The following is a 25,698-nucleotide window of genomic DNA, read 5'->3' on the forward strand; positions in this document are numbered from 1 at the left end:
TAGTCCAAGTGCCCGCTTGTTAACCTACATAGTCCTAGGGCCCGCTAGGGAACCTACATAGTCCAAGTGCCCGCTAGTTAACCTACATAGTCCAAGTGCCCGCTAGGTAACCTAGGTAGTCAAAGTGCCTGTTAGGTAACCTAGATAGTCCAAGTGCCCGCTAGGTAACCTACATTGTCCAAGTTCCCGCTAGGTAACCTATATAGTCCAAGTGCCCGATATCTAACCTAGATAGTCCAAGTACCCGCTAGGAAACCTACATAGTCCAAGTGCCTGTTCGTTAACCTAGAAGTCCAAGTGCCCGCTAGTAACCTAAACAGTCCAAGTGCCTGCTAGGTTACCTGCATATTCCAAGTGCCCGTTCGTTAACCTAGATAGTCCAAGTGCCCCCTAGGTAACCTAGATAGTCCAAGCGCCCGCTAGTTAACCTACATAGGCCAAGGGCTCACTTGTTAACTTTGATAGTCCAAGTGCCCGCTAGTTAACCTAGATCGTCCAAGTGCCCGCTAGTTAACCTAGATTGTCCAAGTGCACGCTAGTTAACCTAGATAGTCCAAGTGCCCGCTAGGTAACCTACAAGTCCAAGGGCCCGCTAGTTAACCTAGATATTCCAAGTGCCCGCTAGTTAACCTACATAGTCCAAGGGCCCGCTAGGGAACCTAGATAGTCCAAGTGCCCTCTAGTTAACATAGATAGTCCAAGTGCCCGCTAGGAAATGTACATAGTCCAAGTGCCCGCTAGGTAACGTACATAGTCCAAGTGCCCGCTACGTAACGTAGATAGTCCAAGTGCCCGCTAGGGAACGTACATAGTCCAAGTGCCCGCTAGGTAACCTAGATAGTCCAAGTGCCCGCTAGTTGACCTACATAGTCCAAGTGCCTGCTAGGTATCCTAGATATTCCAAGGGCCTGCTAGGTAATCTACATAGTCGTAGTGCCCCCTAGTTAACCTACATTCTCCAAGTGCCCGATAGGGAACCTATATAGTCCAAGTGCCCGCTAGGTAACCTACATAGTCCAAATGCCTGCTAGTTAACCTACATAGTCCAAGTGCCCTCTAGGGAACCTACATAGTCCAAAGGCCCGCTAGTTAACCTACATAGTCAAAGGTCCCGCTAGTTAACCTAGTTAGTCCATGTGCCCGCTAGTTAACCTACATAGTCGAAGTGCCCGCTAGTTCACGTAGATCGTCCAAGGGCCCGCTAGTTAACCTACATAGTCCAAGGGCCTGCTAGTTAACCTACATAGTCCAAGGTCCGCTAGTTAACCTAAATAGTCCAAGTGCCCGCTAGTTAACCTACATAGTACAAGGGCCTGCTAGTTGACCAGATAGTCCAAGTGCCCGCTAGGTAACCTAAGTATTCCAAATGTCCGATAGGGTTCCTACATAGTCCAAGTGCCCGATAGGGAACCTACCTAGTCCAAGTGCCCGCTAGGTAACCTATATAGTCCAAATGCCCGCTAGTTAACCTACATAGTCCAAGTGCCCTCTAGGGAACCTACATAGTCCAAGGGCCCGCTAGTTAACCTACATAGTCAAAGGTCCCGCTAGTTAACCTAGATAGTCCAAGTGCCCGCAAGGTAACCTAGAGTCCAAGTGCCCGCTAGTTAACCTACATAGTCCAAGTGCCCGCTAGGTAACCTAGGTAGTCAAAGTGCCCGTTAGGTAACCTAGATAGTCCAAGTGCCCGCCAGGTAACCTATATAGTGCAAGTGCCCGTTACCTAACCTAGATAGTCCAAGTGCCCGCTAGGCAACCTACATAGTCCAAGTGCCCATTCGTTAACCTAGAAGTCCATGTGCCCGCTAGGTAACCTAGACAGTCCAAGTGCCTGCTAGGTTACCTGCATATTCCAAGTGCCCGTTCGTTAACCTAGATAGTCCAAGTGTACACTCGGTAACCAACATAGTCCAAGGGCCCACTAGTAACCTAGATAGTCCTAGGGCCCGCTAGTTAACCAACATAGTACAAGGGCCCTCTACGTGACCTAGATAGTCAAAGTGCCCGCTAGTTAACCTAGATCGTCCAAGTGCCCGCTAGTTAACCTAGATCGTCCAAGTGCACGCTAGTTAACCTAGATAGTCCAAGTGCACGCTAGTTAACCTACATAGTCCAAGGTCCCGCTAGGGAACCTACATAGTCCAAGTGCCCGCTAGTTAACCTACATAGTCCAAGTGCCCGCTAGGAAACGTACATAGTCCAAGGGCCCGCTAGTTAACCTAGAGAGTCCAAGTGCCCGCTAGGTAACCTAGAGTCCACGTGCCCGCTAGTTAACCTACATAGTCCAAGTACCCGCTAGGTAACCTAGGTAGTCAAAGTGCCCGTTAGGTAACCTAGATAGTCCAAGTGCCCGCTAGGTAACCTACATTGACCAAGTGCCTGTTACCTAACCGAGATAGTCCAAGTGCCCGCTAGGCAACCTACATAGTCCAAGTGCCCGTTCGTTAACCTAGAAGTCCAAGTGCCCGCTAGGTAACCTAGATTGTCCAAGTGCCTGCTAGTTAATCTACATAGTCCAAGTGCCTGCTAGGTAACCTAGATAGTCCAAGTGCCCACTAGGTAACCTACATAGTCCAAGTGCCCGCTAGGTGACCAATATAGTCCAAGTGCCCGCTAGGTAACCTAGATAGACCAAGGGCCCGCTAGTTAACCTACATAGGCCAAGGGTTCACTTGTTAACTTGATAGTCCAAGTGCCCGCTAGTTAACCTAGATCATCCAAGTGCCCGCTAGTTAACCTAGATCGTCCAAGTGCACGCTAGTTAACCTAGATAGTCCAAGTGCCCGCTAGGTAACCTGCAAGTCCAAGGGCCCGCTAGTTAACCTAGATAGTCCAAGTGCCCGCTAGGTAACCTACAAGTCCAAGGGCACGCTAGTTAACCTAGATAGTCCAAGTGCCCGCTAGATAACCTACATAGTCCAAGGGCCCGCTAGGGAACCTACATAGTCCATGTGCCCGCTAGTTAACATAGATAGTCCAAGTGCCCGCTAGGTAACGTACATAGTGCAAGTGCCCGCTAGGTAACGTAAATAGTCCAAGTGCCTGCTAGGTAACCTAGATAGTCCACGTGCCCGCTAGTTAACCTACATAGTCCAAGTGCCTGCTAGGTAACCTAGATAGTCCAAGGGCCCGCTAGGTAACCTACATAGTCTTAGTGGCCCCTAGTTAACCTACATTCTCCAAGTGCCCGAAAGGGAACGTACATAGTCCAAGTGCCGGCTAGGTAACCATATTCCAAATGCCCGCTAGTTAACCTACATAGTCCAAGTGCCCGCTAAGGAACCTATAGTCAAAGTTCCCGCTAGTTAACCTACATAGTCAAAGGTCCCGCTAGTTTACCTAGGTAGTCCAAGTGCCCACTAATTAACCTATATAGTCGAAGTGCCCGCTAGTTAACCTAGATAGTCCAAGTGCCCGCTAGTTAACCTACATAGTCCAAGTGCCCGCTAGGGAGCCTAGACAGTTCAAGTGACCACTAGGTTACCTACATAGTCCAAGTGCCCGTTCGTTAACCTACATAGTCCAAGTGCCCCCTAGGTAACCTAGATCGTCCAAATGCCCGCTAGGGAACCTACATAGTCCAAGTGCCAGCTAGTTAACCTAGATAGGCCAAATCCTCGCTAGTTAACCTAGATAGTCCTAGTGCCCGCTAGTTAACCTAGATAGTCCAAATGCCCGATAGTTGACCTCCATAATCCAAGGGCCCGCTAGGGAACCTACATAGTCCCAGTGCCCGCTAGTTAACATAGATAGTCCAAGTGCCCGCTAGGTAACGTAGATAGTCCAAGTGCCTGCTAGGGAACGTACATAGTCCAAGTGCCCGCTAGGTAACCTAGATAGTCCAAGTGCCCGCTAATTAACCTACATAGTCCAAGTGCCTGCTAGGTAACATAGAGAATCCAAGTGCCCACTAGTTAACCTACATAGTCCAAGGGCTCACTTGTTAACTATGATAGTCCAAGTGCCCCCTAGTTAACCTAGATCGTCCAAGTGCCCGCTACTTAACCTAGATAGTCCAAGTGCCCGCTTGTTAACCTACATAGTCCTAGGGCCCGCTAGGGAACCTACATAGTCCAAGTGCCCGCTAGTTAACCTACATAGTCCAAGTGCCCGCTAGGTAACCTAGGTAGTCAAAGTGCCTGTTAGGTAACCTAGATAGTCCAAGTGCCCGCTAGGTAACCTACATTGTCCAAGTTCCCGCTAGGTAACCTATATAGTCCAAGTGCCCGATATCTAACCTAGATAGTCCAAGTACCCGCTAGGAAACCTACTAGTCCAAGTGCCTGTTCGTTAACCTAGAAGTCCAAGTGCCCGCTAGTAACCTAAACAGTCCAAGTGCCTGCTAGGTTACCTGCATATTCCAAGTGCCCGTTCGTTAACCTAGATAGTCCAAGTGCCCACTAGGTAACCTAGATAGTCCAAGCGCCCGCTAGTTAACCGACATAGGCCAAGGGCTCACTTGTTAACTTTGATAGTCCAAGTGCCCGCTAGTTAACCTAGATCGTCCAAGTGCCCGCTAGTTAACCTAGATTGTCCAAGTGCACGCTAGTTAACCTAGATAGTCCAAGTGCCCGCTAGGTAACCTACAAGTCCAAGGGCCCGCTAGTTAACCTAGATATTCCAAGTGCCCGCTAGTTAACCTACATAGTCCAAGGGCCCGCTAGGGAACCTAGATAGTCCAAGTGCCCTCTAGTTAACATAGATAGTCCAAGTGCCCGCTAGGAAATGTACATAGTCCAAGTGCCCGCTAGGTAACGTACATAGTCCAAGTGCCCGCTACGTAACGTAGATAGTCCAAGTGCCCGCTAGGGAACGTACATAGTCCAAGTGCCCGCTAGGTAACCTAGATAGTCCAAGTGCCCGCTAGTTGACCTACATAGTCCAAGTGCCTGCTAGGTATCCTAGATATTCCAAGGGCCTGCTAGGTAATCTACATAGTCGTAGTGCCCCCTAGTTAACCTACATTCTCCAAGTGCCCGATAGGGAACCTATATAGTCCAAGTGCCCGCTAGGTAACCTACATAGTCCAAATGCCTGCTAGTTAACCTACATAGTCCAAGTGCCCTCTAGGGAACCTACATAGTCCAAAGGCCCGCTAGTTAACCTACATAGTCAAAGGTCCCGCTAGTTAACCTAGTTAGTCCATGTGCCCGCTAGTTAACCTACATAGTCGAAGTGCCCGCTAGTTCACGTAGATCGTCCAAGGGCCCGCTAGTTAACCTACATAGTCCAAGGGCCTGCTAGTTAACCTACATAGTCCAAGGTCCTCTAGTTAACCTAAATAGTCCAAGTGCCCGCTAGTTAACCTACATAGTACAAGGGCCTGCTAGTTGACCAGATAGTCCAAGTGCCCGCTAGGTAACCTAAGTATTCCAAATGTCCGATAGGGTTCCTACATAGTCCAAGTGCCCGATAGGGAACCTACCTAGTCCAAGTGCCCGCTAGGTAACCTATATAGTCCAAATGCCCGCTAGTTAACCTACATAGTCCAAGTGCCCTCTAGGGAACCTACATAGTCCAAGGGCCCGCTAGTTAACCTACATAGTCAAAGGTCCCGCTAGTTAACCTAGATAGTCCAAGTGCCCGCAAGGTAACCTAGAGTCCAAGTGCCCGCTAGTTAACCTACATAGTCCAAGTGCCCGCTAGGTAACCTAGGTAGTCAAAGTGCCCGTTAGGTAACCTAGATAGTCCAAGTGCCCGCCAGGTAACCTATATAGTGCAAGTGCCCGTTACCTAACCTAGATAGTCCAAGTGCCCGCTAGGCAACCTACATAGTCCAAGTGCCCATTCGTTAACCTAGAAGTCCATGTGCCCGCTAGGTAACCTAGACAGTCCAAGTGCCTGCTAGGTTACCTGCATATTCCAAGTGCCCGTTCGTTAACCTAGATAGTCCAAGTGTACACTCGGTAACCAACATAGTCCAAGTGCCCACTAGTAACCTAGATAGTCCTAGGGCCCGCTAGTTAACCAACATAGTACAAGGGCCCTCTACGTGACCTAGATAGTCAAAGTGCCCGCTAGTTAACCTAGATCGTCCAAGTGCCCGCTAGTTAACCTAGATCGTCCAAGTGCACGCTAGTTAACCTAGATAGTCCAAGTGCACGCTAGTTAACCTACATAGTCCAAGGTCCCGCTAGGGAACCTACATAGTCCAAGTGCCCGCTAGTTAACCTACATAGTCCAAGTGCCCGCTAGGAAACGTACATAGTCCAAGGGCCCGCTAGTTAACCTAGAGAGTCCAAGTGCCCGCTAGGTAACCTAGAGTCCACGTGCCCGCTAGTTAACCTACATAGTCCAAGTACCCGCTAGGTAACCTAGGTAGTCAAAGTGCCCGTTAGGTAACCTAGATAGTCCAAGTGCCCGCTAGGTAACCTACATTGACCAAGTGCCTGTTACCTAACCGAGATAGTCCAAGTGCCCGCTAGGCAACCTACATAGTCCAAGTGCCCGTTCGTTAACCTAGAAGTCCAAGTGCCCGCTAGGTAACCTAGATTGTCCAAGTGCCTGCTAGTTAATCTACATAGTCCAAGTGCCTGCTAGGTAACCTAGATAGTCCAAGTGCCCACTAGGTAACCTACATAGTCCAAGTGCCCGCTAGGTGACCAATATAGTCCAAGTGCCCGCTAGGTAACCTAGATAGACCAAGGGCCCGCTAGTTAACCTACATAGGCCAAGGGTTCACTTGTTAACTTGATAGTCCAAGTGCCCGCTAGTTAACCTAGATCATCCAAGTGCCCGCTAGTTAACCTAGATCGTCCAAGTGCACGCTAGTTAACCTAGATAGACCAAGTGCCCGCTAGGTAACCTACAAGTCCAAGGGCCCGCTAGTTAACCTAGATAGTCCAAGTGCCCGCTAGGTAACCTACAAGTCCAAGGGCCCGCTAGTTAACCTAGATAGTCCAAGTGCCCGCTAGGTAACCTACATAGTCCAAGGGCCCGCTAGGGAACCTACATAGTCCATGTGCCCGCTAGTTAACATAGATAGTCCAAGTGCCCGCTAGGTAACGTACATAGTGCAAGTGCCCGCTAGGTAACGTACATAGTCCAAGTGCCTGCTAGGTAACCTAGATAGTCCACGTGCCCGCTAGTTAACCTACATAGTCCAAGTGCCTGCTAGGTAACCTAGATAGTCCAAGGGCCCGCTAGGTAACCTACATAGTCTTAGTGCCCCCTAGTTAACCTACATTCCCCAAGTGCCAGATAGGGAACCTACATAGTCCAAGTGCCCGCTAGGTAACCATATTCCAAATGCCCGCTAGTTAACCTACATAGTCCAAGTGCCCGCTAAGGAACCTACATAGTCCAAGTTCCCGCTAGTTAACCTACATAGTCAAAGGTCCCGCTAGTTTACCTAGGTAGTCCAAGTGCCCACTAGTTAACCTACATAGTCGAAGTGCCCGCTAGTTCACGTAGATCGTCCAAGGGCCCGCTAGTTAACCTACATAGTTCAAGGGCCCGCTAGTTAACCTACATCGTCCAAGGGCCCGCTAGTTAACCTAGATAGTCCAAGTGCCCGCTAGTTAAGCTACATAGTCCAAGTGCCCGCTAGGGAGCCTAGACAGTTCAAGTGACCACTAGGTTACCTACATAGTCCAAGTGCCCGTTCGTTAACCTACATAGTGCAAGTGCCCCCTATGTAACCTATATAGTCCAAATGCCCGCTAGGGAACCTACATAGTCCAAGTGACCGCTAGTTAACCCTGTTAGTCCCAATGCTCGCTAGTTAACCTAGATCGTCCAAGTGCACGCTAGTTATCCTAGATAGTCCAAGTGCCCGCTAGTTAACCCACATAGTCCAAGGGCCTGCTAGGGAACCTAGGTAGTCAAAGTGCCCGTTACGTAACCTAGGTAGTCAAAGTGCCCGTTAGGTAACCTAGATAGTCCAAGTGCCCGCTAGGTAACCTAATTTGTCCAAGTTCCCGCTAGGTAACCTATATAGTCAAAGTGCCCGATACCTAACCTAGATAGTCCAAGTACCCGCTAGGAAACCTACATAGTCCAAGTGCCTGTTCGTTAACCTAGAAATCCAAGTGCCCGCTAGTAACCTAAACAGTCCATGTGCCCGCTAGGTTACCTGCATATTCCAAGTGCCCGTTCGTTAACCTAGATAGTCCAAGTGCCCACTAGGTAACCTACATAGTCCAAGTGCCCGCTAGTTGACCAATATAGTCCAAGTGCCCGCTAGGTAACCTAGATAGTCCAAGGGCCCGCTAGTTATCCTACATAGGCCAAGGGCTAACTTGTTAACTTTGATAGTCCAAGTGCCCGCTAGTTAACCTAGATCGTCCAAGTGCCCGCTAGTTAACCTAGATTGTCCAAGTGCACACTAGTTAACCTAGATAGTCCAAGTGCCCGCTAGGTAACCTACAAGTCCAAGGGCCCGCTAGTTAACCTAGATATTCTAAGTGCCCGCTAGTTAACCTACATAGTCCAAGGGCCCGCTAGGGAACCTACATAGTCAAAGTGCCCTCTACTTAACATAGATAGTCCAAGTGCCCGCTAGGAAATGTACATAGTCCAAGTTGCCGCTAGGTAACCTAGGTAGTCAAAGTGCCCGTTCGGTAACCTAGATAGTCCAAGTGCCCGCCAGGTAACCTACATTGTCCAAATTCCCGCTAGGTAACCTATAAAGCACAAGTTCCCTTTACCTAACCTAGATAGTCCAAGTGCCCGCTAGGCAACCTACATAGTCCAAGTGCCCGTTCGTTAACCTACATGTCTATGTGCCCGCTAGGTAACCTAGACAGTCCAAGTGCCTGCTAGGTTACCTGCATTTTCCAAGTGCCCGTTCGTTAACCTAGATAGTCCAAGTGCCCACTCGGTAACCAATATAGTCCAAGTGCCCGCTAGGTAACCTAGATAGTCCAAGGGCCCGCTATTAACCAACATAGTACAGGGGCCCTCTAGTTGACCTAGATAGTCAAAGTGCCCGCTAGTTAACCTAGATCGTCCAAGTGCACGCTAGTTAACCTAGATAGTCCAAGGGCCCGCTAGGGAACCTACATAGTCCAAGTGCCCGCTAGTTAACCTACATAGTCCAAGTGCCCGCTAGAGAACCACATAGTCCAAGGGCCCGCTAGTTAACCTACATAGTCAAAGGTCCCGCTAGTTAACCTAGTTAGTCCAAGTGCCCGCTAGTTAACCTACATAGTCGAAGTGCCCGCTAGTTCACGTAGATCGTCAAAAGGCCCGCTAGTTAACCTACATAGTCCAAGGGCCTGCTAGTTAACCTACATAGTCCAAGGTCCGCTAGTTAACCTTAATAGTCCAAGTGCCCGCTAGTTAACCTACATAGTACAAGGGCCCGCTAGTTGACCCAGACAGTCCAAGTGCCCGCTAGGTAACGTAAGTATTCCAAATGTCCGATAGGGTTCCTACATAGTCCAAGTGCCCGATAGGGAACCTACATAGGCCAAGTGCCCGCTAGGTAACCTACATAGTCCAAATGCCCGCTAGTTAACCTACATAGTCCAAGTGCCCTCTAGGGAACCTACATAGTCCAAGGGCCTGCTAGTTAACCTACATAGTCAAAGGTCCCGCTAGTTAACCTAGATAGTCCAAGTGCCCGCAAGGTAACCTAGAGTCCAAGTGCCCGCTAGTTAACCTACATAGTCCAAGTGCCCGCTAGGTAACCTAGGTAGTCAAAGTGCCCGTTAGGTAACCTAGATAGTCCAAATGCCCGCTAGGTAACCTACATTGTCCAAGTGCCCGCTAGGTAACCTAGATAGTCCAAGGGCCCGCTAGTTAACCAACATAGTACAGGGGCCCTCTAGTTGACCTAGATAGTCAAAGTGCCCGCTAGTTAACCTAGATCATCCAATTGCACGCTAGTTAACCTAGATCGTCCAAGTGCACGCTAGTTAACCTAGATAGTCCAAGTGCCCGCTAGTTAACCTACATAGTCCAAGTGCCTGCTAGTTAACCTAGATAGTCCAAGTGCCCGCTAGGAAACGTACATAGTCCAAGGGCCCGCTAGTTAACCTAGAGAGTCCAAGTGCCCGCTAGGTAACCTAGAGTCCACGTGCCCTCTAGTTAACCTACATAGTCCAAGTGCCCGCTAGTTAACCTAGGTAGTCAAAGTGCCCGTTAGGTAACCTAGATAGTCCAAGTGCCCGCTAGGTAACCTACATTGTCCAAATTCCCGCTAGGTAACCTATATAGTCCAAGTGCCCATTACCTAACCTAGATAGTCCAAGTGCCCGCTAGGCAACCTACATAGTCCAAGTGCCCATTCGTTAACCTAGAAGTCCAAGTGCCCGCTAGGTAACCTAGACAGTCCAAGTGCCCGCTAGGTTACCTGCATATTCCAAGTGCCCGTTCATTAACCTAGATAGTCCAAGTGCCCACTAGGTAACCTACATAGTCCAAGTGCCCGCTAGGTGACCAATATAGTCCAAGTGCCCGCTAGGTAACCAGATAGTCCAAGGGCCCGCTAGTTAACCTACATAGGCCAAGGGCTCACTTGTTAACTTTGATAGTCCAAGTGCCCGCTAGTTAACCTAGATCGTCCAAGTGCACGCTAGTTAACCTAGATAGTCCAAGTGCCCTCTAGGTAACCTACATAGTCCAAGGGCCCGCTAGGGAACCTATATAGTCCATGTGTCCGCTAGTTAACATAGATGGTCCAAGTGCCCGCTAGGAAACGTACATAGTCCAAGTGCCCGCTAGGTAATGTACATAGTCCAAGTGCCCGCTAGGTAACGTAGATAGTCCAAGTGCCCGCTAGGGAACGTACATAATCCAAGTGCCTGCTAGGTGACCTAGATAGTCCAAGTGCCCGCTAGTTAACCTACATAATCCAAGTGCCTGCTAGGTAACCTAGATAGTCCAAGGGCCCGCTAGGTAACCTAATAGTCTTAGTGCCCCCTAGTTAACCTACATTCTCCAAGTGCCCATTAGGGAACCTACATAGTCCAAGTGCCCGCTAGGTAACCAACATATTCCAAATGCCCGCTAGTTAACCTATATAGTCCAAGGGCCCGCTAGTTAACCTACATTGTCTAAGGTCCCGCAAGTTAACCTAGATAGTCCAAGGGCCCACTAGTTAACCTACATATTCGAAGTGCCCGCTAGTTCACGTAGATCGTCCAAGGGCCCGCTAGTTAACCTACATAGTCCAAGGGCCCGCTAGTTAACCTACATATTCCAAGGTCCCGCTAGTTAACCTACAACGTCCAAGGGCCCGCTAGTTCACCTAGATAGTCCAAGTGCCCGCTAGTTAACCTACATAGTCCAAGTGCCCGCTAGGGAGCCTAGACAGTTCAAGTGACCACTAGGTTACCTACATAGTCCAAGTGCCTGTTCGTTAACCTACATAGTCCAAGTGCCCCCTAGGTAACCTATATAGTCCAAATGCCCGCTAGGGAACCTACATAGTCCAAGTGCCCGATAGTTAACCTAGATAGTCCAAATGCTCGCTAGTTAACCAAGATAGTCCTAGTGCACGCTAGTTAACCTAGATAGTCCAAGTGCCCGCTAGTTGACCTACATAATCCAAGGGCCCGCTAGGGAACCTACATAGTCCAAGTGCCCGCTAGTTAACATAGATAGTCCAAGTGCCCGCTAGGTAACGTAGATAGTCCTAGTGCCCGCTAGCGAACGTACATAGTCCAAGTGCCCGCTAGGTAACCTAGATTGTCCAAGTGCCTGCTAATTAACCTACATAGTCCAAGTGCCTGCTAGGTAACATAGATAGTCCAAGGGCCCGCTAGGTAATCTACATAGTCCTAGTGCCCCCTAGTTAACCTACATTCTCCAAGTGCCCGATAAGGTACCTACATAGTCCAAGTGCCCTCTAGATAAACTACATAGTCCAAATGCCCTCTAGTTAACTTACATAGTCCAAGTGCCCGCTAGGTAACCTAGATAGTCCAAGGGCCCGCTAGTTATCCAACATAGTACAGGGGCCCTCTAGTTGACCTAGATAGTCAAAGTGCCCGCTAGTTAACCTAGATCGTCCAAGTGCACGCTAGTTAACCTAGATAGTCCAAGTGCACGCTAGTTAACCTACATAGTCCAAGGGCCCGCTAGGAAACCTACATAGTCCAAGTGCCTGCTAGTTAACCTAGATAGTCCAAATGCGCGCTAGTTAACCTAGACAGTCGAAGTGCCCGCTAGTTAACCTAGATAGTCCAAGTGCCCGCTAGTTAACCTACATAGTCCAAGGGCCCGCTAAGGAACCTACATAGTCCAAGGGCCTGCTAGTTAACCTAGATGGTCCAAGTGCCCGCTAATTGACCTACATAGTCCAAGGGCCCGCTAGGGAACCTACATAGTCCCAGTGCCCGCTAGTTAACATAGATAGTCCAAGTGCCCGCTAGGAAACGTACATAGTCCACGTGCCCGCTAGGTAACGTACATAGTCCAAGTGCCCGCTAGGTAACGTAGATAGTCCAAGTGCCCGCTAGGGAAAGTACATAGTCCACGTGCCCGCTAGGTGACCTAGATAGTCCAAGTGCCCACTAGTTAACCTACATAGTCCAAGTTCCCCCTAGGTAACTTAGATAGTCCAAGAACCCGCTAGGCAACCTACATAGTCCTAGTGCCCCCTAGTTAACCTATATTCTCCATGTGCCCGATAGGGAACCTACATAGTCCAAGTGCCCGACAGGTAACCTACATAGTCCTAATGCCCAGTAGTTAACCTACATAGTCCAAGTGCCCGATAGGGAACCTACATAGTCCAAGTGCCCGCTAGGGAACCTACATAGTCCAAGTGCCCGTTAGGTAACCTAGATAGTCCAAATGCCCGCTAGAGAACCCACATAGTCCAAGTGCCCACTAGGGAACTTACATAGTCCAAGGGCCCGCTATTTAACCTCCATAGCCCAAGGGCCCGCTAGTTAACCTAGATAGTCCAAGGCCCGCTAGGGAACCTTCATAGTCCAAATGCCCACTAGTTCACCTAGATAGTCCTAGTGCCTGTTAGTTAACCTAGATAGTCCAAGTGTCCACTAGGGGACGTACATAGTCCAAGTGCCCGTTAGCTAACCTAGATAGTCCAAGTGCCCGCTAGTTAACATGGATCGTCCAAGTGCCCGGTAGTTAACCTACATAGTCCAAAGTCCGCTAGTTAACCTAAATAGTCCAAGTGCCCGCTAGTTAACCTACATAGTACAAGAGCCCGCTAGTTGACCTAGATAGTCCAAGTGCCCGCTAGGTAACCTAAGTAGTCCAAATGTCCGATAGGGTTCCTACATAGTCCAAGTGCCCGTTCGTTAACCTAGATAGTCCAAGTGCCCGCTAGGTAACCTACATAGTCCATGGCCCGCTAGGTAACCTATATAGTCCAAGTGCCCGCTAGGTAACCTACATTGTCCAAGTTCCCGCTAGGTAACCTATATAGTCTAAGTGCCCGTTACCTAACCTAGATTGTCCAAGTGACCGCTAGGCAACCTACATAGTCAAGTGCCCGTTCGTTAACCTAGAAGTCCATGTGCCCGCTAGGTATCCTAGACAGTCCAAGTGCCCGCTAGGTTACCTGCATATTCCAAGTGCCCGTTCGTTAACCTAGATAGTCCAAGTGCCCACTCGGCAACCTACATAGTCCAAGTGCCTGCTAGGTAACCTAGATAGTCCAAGGGCCCCGCTAGTTAACCTACATAGTCCAAGGGCTCACTTGTTAACTTTGATAGTCAAAGTGCCCGCTAGTTAACCTAGATCGTCCATGTGCCCGCTAGTTAACCTAGATCGTCCAAGTGCACGCTAGTTAACCTAGATAGTCCAAGTGCCCGCTAGGAAACGTACATAGTCCAAGGGCCCGCTAGTTAACCTAGAGAGTCCAAGTGCCCGCTAGGTAACCTAGATAGTCCAAGTGCCCGCTAGTTAACCTACATAGTCCAAGTGCCCGCTAGGTAACCTAGGTAGTCAAAGTGCCTGTTAGGTAACCTAGATAGTCCAAGTGCCCGCTAGGTAACCTACATTGTCCAAGTTCCCGCAAGGTAACCTATATAGTCCAAGTGCCCGTAACCTAACCTACATAGTCCAAGTGCCCGTTCGTTAACCTAGAAGTCCAAGTGCCGGCTAGGTAACCTAGACAGTCCAAGTGCCCGCTAGGTTACCTGCATATTCCAAGTGCCCGTTCGTTAACCTAGATAGTCCAAGTGCACGCTAGTTAACCTACATAGTCCAAGGGCCCGCTAGGGAACCTACATAGTCCAAGTGACTGCTAATTAACATATATAGTCCAAGTGCCCGCTAGGAAACGTACATAGTCCAAGTGCCCGCTAGGTAACGTAGATAGTCCAAGTGCCCGCTCGGGAACGTACATAGTCCAAGTGCCTGCTAGGTAACCTAGATAGTCCAAGTGCCCGCTAGTTAACCTACATAGTCCAAGTGCCTGCTAGGTAACCTAGATAGTCCAAGGGCCCGCTAGGTAACCTACATAGTCCTAGTGCCCCCTAGTTAACCTACATTCTCCAAGTGCCCGATAGGGAACCTACATAGTCCAAGAGCCCGCTAGGTAACCTACATAGTCCAAATGCCCGCTAGTTAACCTACATAGTCCAAGTGCCCGCTAGGGAACCTACATAGTCCAAGGGCCCGCTAGTTAACCAACATAGTCAAAGGTCCCGCTAGTTAACCTAGATAGTCCAAGTGCCCGTTAGGTAACCTATATAGTCCAATTGCCCGCTAGCTAACCTACATAATCCAAGTGCCCACTAATTAACCTACATAGTCCAAGTGCCCGTTAACTAACCTAGATAGTCCAAGGGCCCACTAGTTAACCTACATAGCTCAAGTGCCCGCGAGGTAACCTAGATAAACCAAGTGCCTGCTACTTAACCTATATCGTCCAAGGGCCCGCTATTTAACCTAGATCGTCCAAGCGCCCTCTAGTGAACCTACATAGTCCATAAGCCCGCTAGTTAACCTACATAGTGCAAGGGCCCGCTAGTTAACCTAAATCGTGCAAGTGTCCGCTAGTTAACCTACATAGTCCAAGTGCGCATTAGCTAACCTAGATAGTCCAAGTGCCCACTAGGGTCTTTCATAGTCCAAGTGCCTGCTAGTTAACATTGATCGTCCAAGTGCCCGCTAGTTAACCTAGATAGTCCAAGTGCACGCTAGTTAACCTAGATAGTCCAAGTGCCCGCTAGTTAACCTAGATAGTCCAAGTGCCCGCAAGTTAACCTACATAGTACAAGGGCCCACTAGCTGACCTAGATAGTCCAAATGCCCGCTAGTTAACCTAGATAGTCCAAGTGCCTGATAGTTAACCTAAGTAGTCCAAATGTCCTATAGGGATCCTACATAGTCCAAGTTCCCGCTAGGTAACCTACATAGTCCAAGTGCCCGTTCGTTAACCTAGACAGTCCAAGTGCCCGCTAGGTTACCTGCATATTCCAAGTGCCCGTTCGTTAACCTAGATAGTCCAAGTCCACGCTAGTTAACCTAGATAGTCCACGTGCCCGCGAGTTAACCTAGATCGTCCATGTGCCCGCTAGTTAACCTACATAGTCCAAGGTCCTCTAGTTGACCTAGATAGTCCAAGTGCCCGCTAGTTAACCTACATAATAAAAGGGCCTGCTAGTTGACCTAGATAGTCCAAGTGCCCGCTAGTTAACCTAAGTAGTCCAAATGTCCGATAGGGTTCCTACATAGTCCAAGTGCCCGTTCGTTAACCTAGATAGTCCACGTGCCCGCTAGGTTACCTACATAGTCCAAGTGCCCGTTCGTTAACCTAGATAGTCCAAGTGCCCGCTAGGTAAACTACATAGTCCAAGGGCCCGCTAGGTAACCTAGATAGTCCAAGTGCCCGATAGGTAACCTAGAGTCCAAGTGCCCGCTAGTTAACCTACATAGTCCAAGTGCCCGCTAGGTAACCTACATTGTCCAAGTTCCCGCTAGGTAACCTATATAGTCCAAGTGCCCGTTACCTAACCTAGATAGTACAAGTGCCCGCTAGGCAACCTACATAGTCCAAGTGCCCGTTCGTTAACCTAGAATTTCAAGTGCCTGCTAAGTAACCTAGACAGTCCAAATGCCCGCTAGGTTACCTGCATATTCCAAGTGCCCGTTCGTTAACCTAGATAGTCCAAGTGCCCACTAGGTAACCTACATAGTCCAAGTGCCCGCTAGGTAACCAATATAGTCCAATTGCCCGCTAGGTTACCTAGATAGTCCAAGGGCCCGCTCGTTAACCTACATAGTCCAAGGGCTCACTTGTTAACTTTGATAGTCCAAGTGCCCGCTAGTTAACCTAGATAGTCCAAGTGTCCGCTAGGTAACCTAAGTAGTCCAAATGACCGATAGGGTTCTTACATAGTCCAAGTGCCCGTTCATTTACCTAGATAGTCCAAGTGCCCGCTAGGTAACCTAGACTGTCCACGTGCCCGCTAGGTAACCTACATAGTCCAAGTGCCCGTTCGTTAACCTAGATAGTGCAAGTGCCCCCTAGGTAACCTACATAGTCCAAGGGCCCGCTAGGTAACCTAGAGTCCAAGTGCCCGCTAGTTAACCTACATAGTCCAAGTGCCCGCTAGGTTACCTAGATAGTCCAAGGGCCCACTCGTTAACCTACATAGTCCAAGGGCTCACTTGTTAACTTTGATAGTCCAAGTGCCCGCTAGTTAACCTAGATAGTCCAAGTGCCCGCTAGGTAACCTAAGTAGTCCAAATGTCCGATAGGGTTCCTACATAGTCCAAGTGCCCGTTCATTAACCTAGATAGTCCAACTGCCCGCTAGGTAACCTAGACTGTCCACGTGCCCGCTAGGTTACCTACATAGTCCAAGTGCCCGTTCGTTAACCTATATAGTGCAAGTGCCCGCTAGGTAACCTACATAGTCTAAGGGCCCGCTAGGTAACCTAGAGTCCGAGTGCCCGCTAGTTAACCTACGTAGTCCAAGTGCCCGCTAGGTAACCTATATAGTCAAAGTGCCCGCTAGGCAACCAATATAGTCCAAGTGCCGGCTAGGTAACCTAGATAGTCCAAGGGTCCGCTAGTTAACCTACATAGTCCAAGGGCACGCTAGGGAACCTACATAGTCCAAGTGCCCGCTAGTTAACATAGATAGTCCACGTGCCCGCTAGGAAACGTACATAGTCCAAGTGCCCGCTAGGTAACGTACATAGTCCAGGTGCCCGCTAGGTAACGTACATAGTCCAAGGGCCCGCTAGGTAACCTACATAGTCAAAGGTGCCGCCAGTTAACCTAGATAGTCCAAGTGCCCGCTAGTTAGCCTACATAGTCGAAGTTCCCGCTAGTTCACGTAGATCGTCCAAGGGCCCGCTAGTTAACCTACATAGTCCAAGGGCCCGCCAGTTAACCTACATTGTCCAAGGGCCCGCCAGTTAGCCTACATAGTCGAAGTTCCCGCTAGTTCACGTAGATCGTCCAAGGGCCCGCTAGTTAACCTACATAGTCCAAGGGCCCGCTAGTTAACCTACATAGTCCAAGGACCCGCTAGTTAACCTACATCGTCCAAGGGCCCGCTAGTTAATCTAGATAGTCCAAGTGCTCGCTAGTTAACCTAGATAGTCCAAGTGCTTGCTAGTTAACCTAGATAGTCCAAGTGCCCGCTAGTTAACCTACATAGTCCAAGGGCCCGCTAGGGAACCTACATAGTCCCAGTGCCCGCTAGTAAACATAGATAGTCCAAGTGCCCGCTAGGAAACGTACAAAGTCCAAGTGCCCGCTAGGTAACGTACATAGTCCAAGTGCCCGCTAGGTAACGTAGATACTCCAAGTGCCCGCTAGTTAACCTACATAGTCCAGTGCCTGCTAGGTAACCTAGATAGTCCAAGTGCCCACTAGTTAACCTACATAGTCCAAGGTCCCCCTAGGTAACCTAGATAGTCCAAGGGCCCGCTAGGTAACCTACATAGTCCTAGTGCCCCTAGTTAACCTACATTCTCCAAGTGCCCGATAGGGTACCTACATAGTCCAAATGCCCGCTAGTTAACCTACATAGTCCATAGGCCCGCTAGTTAACCTACATAGTCCCAGGGCCTGCTAGTTAACCTAGATCGTGCAAGTGTCCGCTAGTTAACCTACATAGTCCAAGTGCCCGTTAGCTAACCTAGATAGTCCAAGTGCCCACTAGTTAACCTACATAGTCCAAGGTCCCCCTAGGTAACCTAGATAGTCCAAGGGCCCGCTAGGTAACCTACATAGTCCTAGTGCCCCCTAGTTAACCTACATTCTCCAAGTGCCCGATAGGGTACCTACATAGTCCAAATGCCCGCTAGTTAACCTACATAGTCCATAGGCCCGCTAGTTAACCTACATAGTCCCAGGGCCCGCTAGTTAACCTAGATCGTGCAAGTGTCCGCTAGTTAACCTACATAGTCCAAGTGCCCGTTAGCTAACCTAGATAGTCCAAGGGCCCGCTAGTTGACCTACATAGTCCAAGTGCCTGCTAGGTAACCTAGATAGTCCAAGTGCTCGCTAGTTAACCTAGATAGTCCAAGTGCCCGCTAGTTAACCTAGATAGACCAAGTGCCCGCTAGTTAACCTACATAGTCCAAGGGCCCGCTAGTTGACCTACATAGTCGACGTGGCCGCTAGTTCATGTAGATCGTCCAAGAGCCCGCTAGTTAACCTCCATAGCCCAAGGGCCCGCTAGTTAACCTAGATAGTCCAAGTGCCCGCTAGTTGACCTACATAGTCCAATGGCCCGCTAGGGAACTTACATAGTCCCAGTGCATGCTAGTTAACATAGATAGTCCAAGTGCCCGCTAGGAAACGTAGATAGTCCAAGTGTCCGCTAGTTAACCTACATAGTTCAAGTGCCAGCTAGGTAAACTAGATAGTCCAAGTGCCCGCTAAGTAACCTACATAGTCCAAGTGCCCGCTAGGTAACCTACATAGTCCAAGCGCCCACTAGGTAACCTAGATAGTCCAAGTGCCCACTAGTTAACCTACATAGTCCAAGGTCCCCCTAGGTAACCTAGATAGTCCAAGGGCCCGCTAGGTAACCTACATAGTCCTAGTGCCCCCTAGTTAACCTACATTCTTCAAGTGCCCGATAGGGTACCTACATAGTCCAAATGCCCGCTAGTTAACCTACATAGTCCATAGGCCCGCTAGTTAACCTACATAGTCCCAGGGCCCGCTAGTTAACCTAGATCGTGCAAGTGTCCGCTAGTTAACCTACATAGTCCAAGTGCCCGTTAGCTAACCTAGATAGTCCAAGGGCCCGCTAGTTGACCTACATAGTCCAAGTGCCTGCTAGGTAACCTAGATAGTCCAAGTGCTCGCTAGTTAACCTAGATAGTCCAAGTGCCCGCTAGTTAACCTAGATAGACCAAGTGCCCGCTAGTTAACCTACATAGTCCAAGGGCCCGCTAGTTGACCTACATAGTCGAAGTGGCCGCTAGTTCATGTAGATCGTCCAAGAGCCCGCTAGTTAACTTCCATAGCCCAAGGGCCCGCTAGTTAACCTAGATAGTCCAAGTGCCCGCTAGTTGACCTACATAGTCCAATGGCCCGCTAGGGAACTTACATAGTCCCAGTGCATGCTAGTTAACATAGATAGTCCAAGTGCCCGCTAGGAAACGTAGATAGTCCAAGTGTCCGCTAGTTAACCTACATAGTTCAAGTGCCAGCTAGGTAAACTAGATAGTCCAATTGCCCGCTAAGGAACTTACATAGTCCAAGTGCCCGCTAGGTAACCTACATAGTCCAAGCGCCCACTAGGTAAACTATATAGTCCAAGTGCCCGCTAGTTAACCTACATATTTCAAGTGCCTGCTAGTTAACCTACATAGCCCAAGTGCCCGCTAGGTAACCTAGATATTCCAAGTTCCTGTTAGCTAACCTAGATAGTCCAAGTGCCCGCTAGGTAACCTACAAAGTCTAAGTGCCCGCTAGGTAATCTATATAGTGCAAATGCCCGCTAGGGAGCCTACATAGTCCAAGTGCCCGCTAGGTAACCTAGATAGTCCAAGGGCCCCCTAGTTAACCTACATAGTCCTAGTGCCCCCTAGTTAACCTACATTCTCCAAGTGTCCGATAGGGAACCTACATAGTCCAAGTGCCCGCTAGGTAACCTACATAGTCCAAATGCCCTCTAGTTAACCTACATAGTCCAAGTGCCCGATAGGGAACATACATAGTCCAAGTGACCGTTTGGTAAACTAGATAGTCCAAATGCCCGCTAGGGAACCCACATAGTCCAAGTGCCCGCTAGGAAACTTATAGTCCAACGGCCCGCTAGGGAACCTACATAGTCCAAGTGCCCGCTAGGCAACCTAGATAGTCCAACAGCCCGCTAGGTAACCTACATACTCCAAGTACCAGCTAGGTAACGTAGATAGTTCAAGTTCCAGCTACGTAACCTAGATAGTCCAAGTGCCCGTTAGGAAACTTAGATAGTCCAATTGCCCGCTAGGTAACCTACATAATCCAAGTGCCCGCTAATTAACCTACATAGTCCAAGTGCCCGTTAACTAACCTAGATAGTCCAAGGGCCCACTAGTTAACCTACATAGTTCAAGTGCCCGTGAGGTAACCTAGATAATCCAAGTGCCCGCTACTTAACCTATATCGTCCAAGTGCCCGCTAGTTAACCTAGATCGTCCAAGTGCCCGCTAGTGAACCTACATAGTCCATGCGCCCGCTAGTTAACCTACATAGTGCAAGGGCCCGCTAGTTAACCTAAATCGTGTAAGTGTCCGCTAGTTAACCTACATAGTCCAAGTGCGCGTTAGCTAACCTAGATAGTCCAAGTGCCCGCTAGGGAACCTACATAGTCCAAGGGCCCGCTCGTTAACCTACATAGTCCAAGTGCCCGCTAGGTAACCTAGGTAGTCAAAGTGCCCCTTTGTTAACCTAGATAGTCCAAGTGCCTGCTAGGTAACCTACATTGTCCAAGTTCCCGCTAGGTAACCCAGATAGTCCACGTACCCGCTAGGTTACCTTCATATTCCAAGTGCCCGTTCGTTAACCTAGATATTCGAAGTGCCCACTAGGTAACCTACATAGTCCAAGTGCCCGCTAGGTAACCAATATAGTCCAAGTACCCGCTAGGTAACCTAGATAGTCCAAGGGCCCGCTCGTTAACCTACATAGTCCAAGGGCTCACTTGTTAACTTTGATAGTCCAAGTGCCCGCTAGTTAACCTAGATTGTCCAAGTGCCCGCTAGTTAACCTAGATAGTCCAAGTGTCCGCTAGGTAACCTAAGTAGTCCAAATGTCCGATAGGGTTCCTACATAGTCCAAGTGCCTGTTCGTTAACCTATATAGTCCAAGTGCCCGCTAGGTAACCTAGATTGTCCACGTGCCCGCTAGGTTACCTACATAGTCCAAGTGCCCGTTCGTTAACCTAGAGAGTCCAAGTGCCCGCTCGGTAACCTACATAGTCCAAGGGCCCACTAGGTAACCTAGATAGTCCAAGTGCCCGCTAGGTAACCTAGAGTCCAAGTGCCCGCTAGTTAACCTACATAGTCCAAGTGCCCGCTAGGTAACCTAGGTAGTCAAAGTGCCCGTTAGGTAACCTACATTGTCCAAGTTCCCGCTGGGTAACCTATATAGTCCAAGTGCCCGTTACCTAACCTAGATAGTCCAAGTGCCCGCTAGGCAACCTACATAGTCCAAGTGCCCGTTCGTTAACCTAGAAATTCAAGTGCCCGCTAGGTAACCTAGACAGTCCAAGTGCCCGCTAGGTTACCTGCATATTCCAAGTGCCCGTCTGTTAACCTAGATAGTCCAAGTGCCCACTAGGTAACCTACATAGTCCAAGTGCCCGCTAGGTAACCAACATAGTCCAAGTGCCCGCTAGGTAACCTACAAAGTGCAAGTGGCAGCTAGTTAACCTACATAGTCCAAGGGCCCAGTAGTTAACCTACTTCGTCCAAGTGTCCTCTAGTTAACCTACATAGTCCAAGTGCCCGCTAGGTAACCTATATACCAAGTGCATGCTATGTAACCTAGATAGTCCAAGTGCCCGCTAGTTAACCTACATAGTCCAAGTGCCCGCTAGGTAACCTAGATAGTCCAAGTGCCCGCTAAGGAACCTACATAGTCCAAGTGCACGCTAGTTAACCTAGATAGTCCAAGTGCCCGCTAGGTAACCTACATAGTGCAGTGTCAGCTAGTTAACCTACATAGTCCAAGTGCCCGCTAGATAACATAGATAGTTCAAATACCCGCTAGGTAACCTAGATCGTCCAAGGGCCCCCTAGTTAACCTACATAGTCCAAGTGCCCACTAGGTAACCTAGATAGTCCAAGTGCCCGTTTGGTAACCTAGATAGTCCAAGTGCCCTTTAGGGAACCTAGATAGTCCAAGTGCCCACTAGGGAACCTACATAGTACAAGTGCCTGCTAGGGAACCTACATAGTCCAAGTGTCCGCTCTGGAACATACATAGTCCAAGTGCCCGCTAATTAACCTAGATTATCCAAGTGCCCGCTAGGTAACCTAAATAGTCCAATTGCCCGTTAGCTAACCTTGATAGTCGAAGTGTCCGGGAGTTAACCTACATAGTCCAAGTGCCCCTCGTTAACCTAGATAGTCCAAGTGCCCGCTAGGTAACCTAGACAGTCCAAGTGCCCGCTAGGTTACCTACATAGTCCAAGTGCACGTTCATTAACCTAGATAGTCCAAGTACCCGCTAGGTAACCTACCTAGTCCAAGGGCCCGCTAGGTAACCTAAATAGTCCAATTGCCCGTTAGCTAACCTAGATAGTCGAAGTGTCTGGTAGTTAACCTACATAGTCCAAGTGCCCCTTCGTTAACCTAGATAGTCCAAGTGCCCGCTAGGTAACCTAGACAGTCCAAGTGCCCGCTAGGTTACCTACATAGTCCAAGTGCACGTTCATTAACCTAGACAGTCCAAGTGCCCGCTAGTTAACCTACCTAGTCCAAGGTTCGCTAGTTAACCTAGATAGTCCAAGTGCCCGCTAATTAACCTACATAGTAAAAGGGCTCACTTGTTAACTTTGATAGTCCAAGTGCCTGCTTGTTAACCTAGATCGTCCAAGTGTCCTCTAGTTAATCTACATTGTCCAAGTGCCCGCTAGGTAACCTATATACCAATTGCCCGCTACGTAACCTAGATAGTCCACGGGCCCGCTAGTTAACCTACATAGTCCAAGTGTCCGCTAGGTAACCTAGATAGTCCAAGTGCACGCTAAGGAACCTACATAGTCCAAATGCACACTAGTTAACCTAGATAGTCCAAGTGCCCACTAGTTAACCTAGATAGTCCAAGTGTCCGCTACGTAACCTACATAGTGCAAGTGTCAGCTAGTCAGCCTACATAGTCCAAGTGCCTGTTAGTTAACATAGATAGTCCAAGTGCCCGCTAGGGAACATACATAGTCCAAGTGCCCGCTAGGTAACCTAGATAGTCCAAGTGCCTGTTCTAACCTAGACAGTCCAAGTGACCTTTAGGGAACCTAGATAGTCCAAGTGACCCCTAGGGAACCTACATAGTCCAAGTGCCTGCATGGAACCTACATAGTCCAAGTGCCCGCTCTGGAACATACATAGTCCAAGTGCCCGCTAGTTAACCTAGATAAGCCAAGTGCACTCTAGGTAACCTAAATAGTCCAATTTCCCGTTAGCTAACCTAGATAGTCGAAGTGTCCGCTAGTTAACCTACATAGTCCAAGTGCCCCTTCATTAACCTAGATAGTCCAAGTGCCCACTAGGTAACCTAGACAGTCCAAGTGCCCGCTAGGTAACCTATATAGTCCATATGCCCGCTAGGGAACCTACATAGTCCAAGGGCCCGCTAGTAAACCTACATATCCCATGGGCCCGCTAGTTAACCTACATAGTGCAAGTGTCTGCTAGTTAACCTACATATTCCAAGTGCCCGCTAGTTAACCTACATAGTCCAAGTGCCTGTTAGCTAACCTAGATAGTCCAAGGGCCCGCTAGTTGACCTACATAGTCAAAGTGCCCGCAAGGTAACCTAGATAGTCCAAGTGCCCGCTAGTTAACCTAGATCGTCCAAGTGCCTGTTAGCTAACCTAGATCCTCCAAGTGGCGGCTAGGTAACTTACATAGTCCAAGTGCCCGTTCATTAACCTAGATAATACAAGTGCCCGCTAGGTAACCTAGACAGTCCAAGTGCCCGCTAGTTAACCTACATAGTCCAAGTGCCCGATAGGGAACCTACATAGTCTAAGTGCCCGCTAGGGAACCTACATAGTCCAAGTGCCCGCTAGGTAACCTACATAGTCCAAGTGCCCGTTAGTTAACCTAGATAGTCAAAGTGCCCGCGAGGTAACCTAGATAGTCCAAGTGACCGCTAGGTAACCTAAATAGTCCAAATGCCCGCTAGGAAAATACATAGTCCAAGTATCCGCTTGTTAACCTAGATAGTCCAAGTGCCCGCTAGTAAACCTACATAGTCCATGGGCCCGCTAGTTAACCTACATTGTGCAAGGTCCCGCTAGTGAACCTAGATAGTCCTAATGCCCGTTAGTTAACCTAGATAATCCAAGTGCCCACTAGGTAACCTAGATAGTCAAAGTGCCCGCTAGTTAACCTACATAGTCCAAGTGCCCGCTATGTAACCAAGATAGTCCAATTGCGTGCTAGGGTATGTACATAGTCCAAGTGCCTGCTAGGAAACTGAGATAGTCCAAGTCCCCGCTAGTTAACCTACATAGTCCAACGACTGCTAGTTAACCTAGATAGTCCAAGTGCCCGCTAGTTAACCTACATAGTACAAGGGCCCGCTAGTTGACCTAGATAGTCCAAGTGCCCGCTAGTTAACCTAGATAGTCCAAGTGCCCGCTAGTTAACCTAAGTAGTCCAAATGTCCGATAGGGATCCTACATAGTCAAAGTGCCCGCTAGGTAACCTACTTAGTCCAAGTTCCTGTTAGCTAACCTAGATAGTCCAAGTGCCCACTAGGTAACCTACATAGTCCAAGTGCCCGCTAGGTTACCTACATAGTCCAAGTGCCCGCTAGGTAACCTACATAGTTCATGTGCCCGCTAGGTAACCTACATTGTCCAAGTGCCCGCTAGGTAACCTATATAGTCCAAATGCCCACTAGGGAACCTACATAGTCCAAGGGCCCGCTAGTAAACCTACATATTCCATGGGCCCGCTAGTTAACCTACATAGTGCAAGTGTCTGCTAGTTAACCTATATAATCCAAGTGCCCGCTAGTTAACCTACATAATCCAAGTGCCTGTTAGCTAACCTAGATAGTCCAAGGGCCCGCTAGTTGACCTACATAGTCAAAGTGCCCGCAAGGTAACCTAGATAGTCCAAGTGCCCGCTAGTTAACCTAGATCGTCCAAGTGCCTGTTAGCTAACCTAGATCCTCCAAGTGGCGGCTAGGTAACTTACATAGTCCAAGTGCCCGTTCATTAACCTAGATAATACAAGTGCCCGCTAGGTAACCTAGACAGTCCAAGTGCCCGCTAGTTAACCTACATAGTCCAAGTGCCCGATAGGGAACCTACATAGTCCAAGTGCCCGCTAGGGAACCTACATAGTCCAAGTGCCCGCTAGGTAACCTACATAGTCCAAGTGCCCGTTAGTTAACCTAGATAGTCAAAGTGCCCGCGAGGTAACCTAGATAGTCCAAGTGCCCGCTAGGTAACCTAAATAGTCCAAATGCCCGCTAGGAAAATACATAGTCCAAGTGCCCGCTTGTTAACCTAGATAGTCCATGGGCCCGCTAGTTAACCTACATAGTGCAAGGTACCGTTAGTGAACCTAGATAGTTCTAATTCCCGTTAGTTAACCTAGATAATCCAAGTGCCCACTAGGTAACCTAGATAGT

The sequence above is a fragment of the Tenrec ecaudatus genome, chromosome 5 (assembly GCF_050624435.1).
Source record: "Tenrec ecaudatus isolate mTenEca1 chromosome 5, mTenEca1.hap1, whole genome shotgun sequence".
In the NCBI taxonomy this organism is placed as follows: domain Eukaryota; kingdom Metazoa; phylum Chordata; class Mammalia; order Afrosoricida; family Tenrecidae; genus Tenrec; species Tenrec ecaudatus.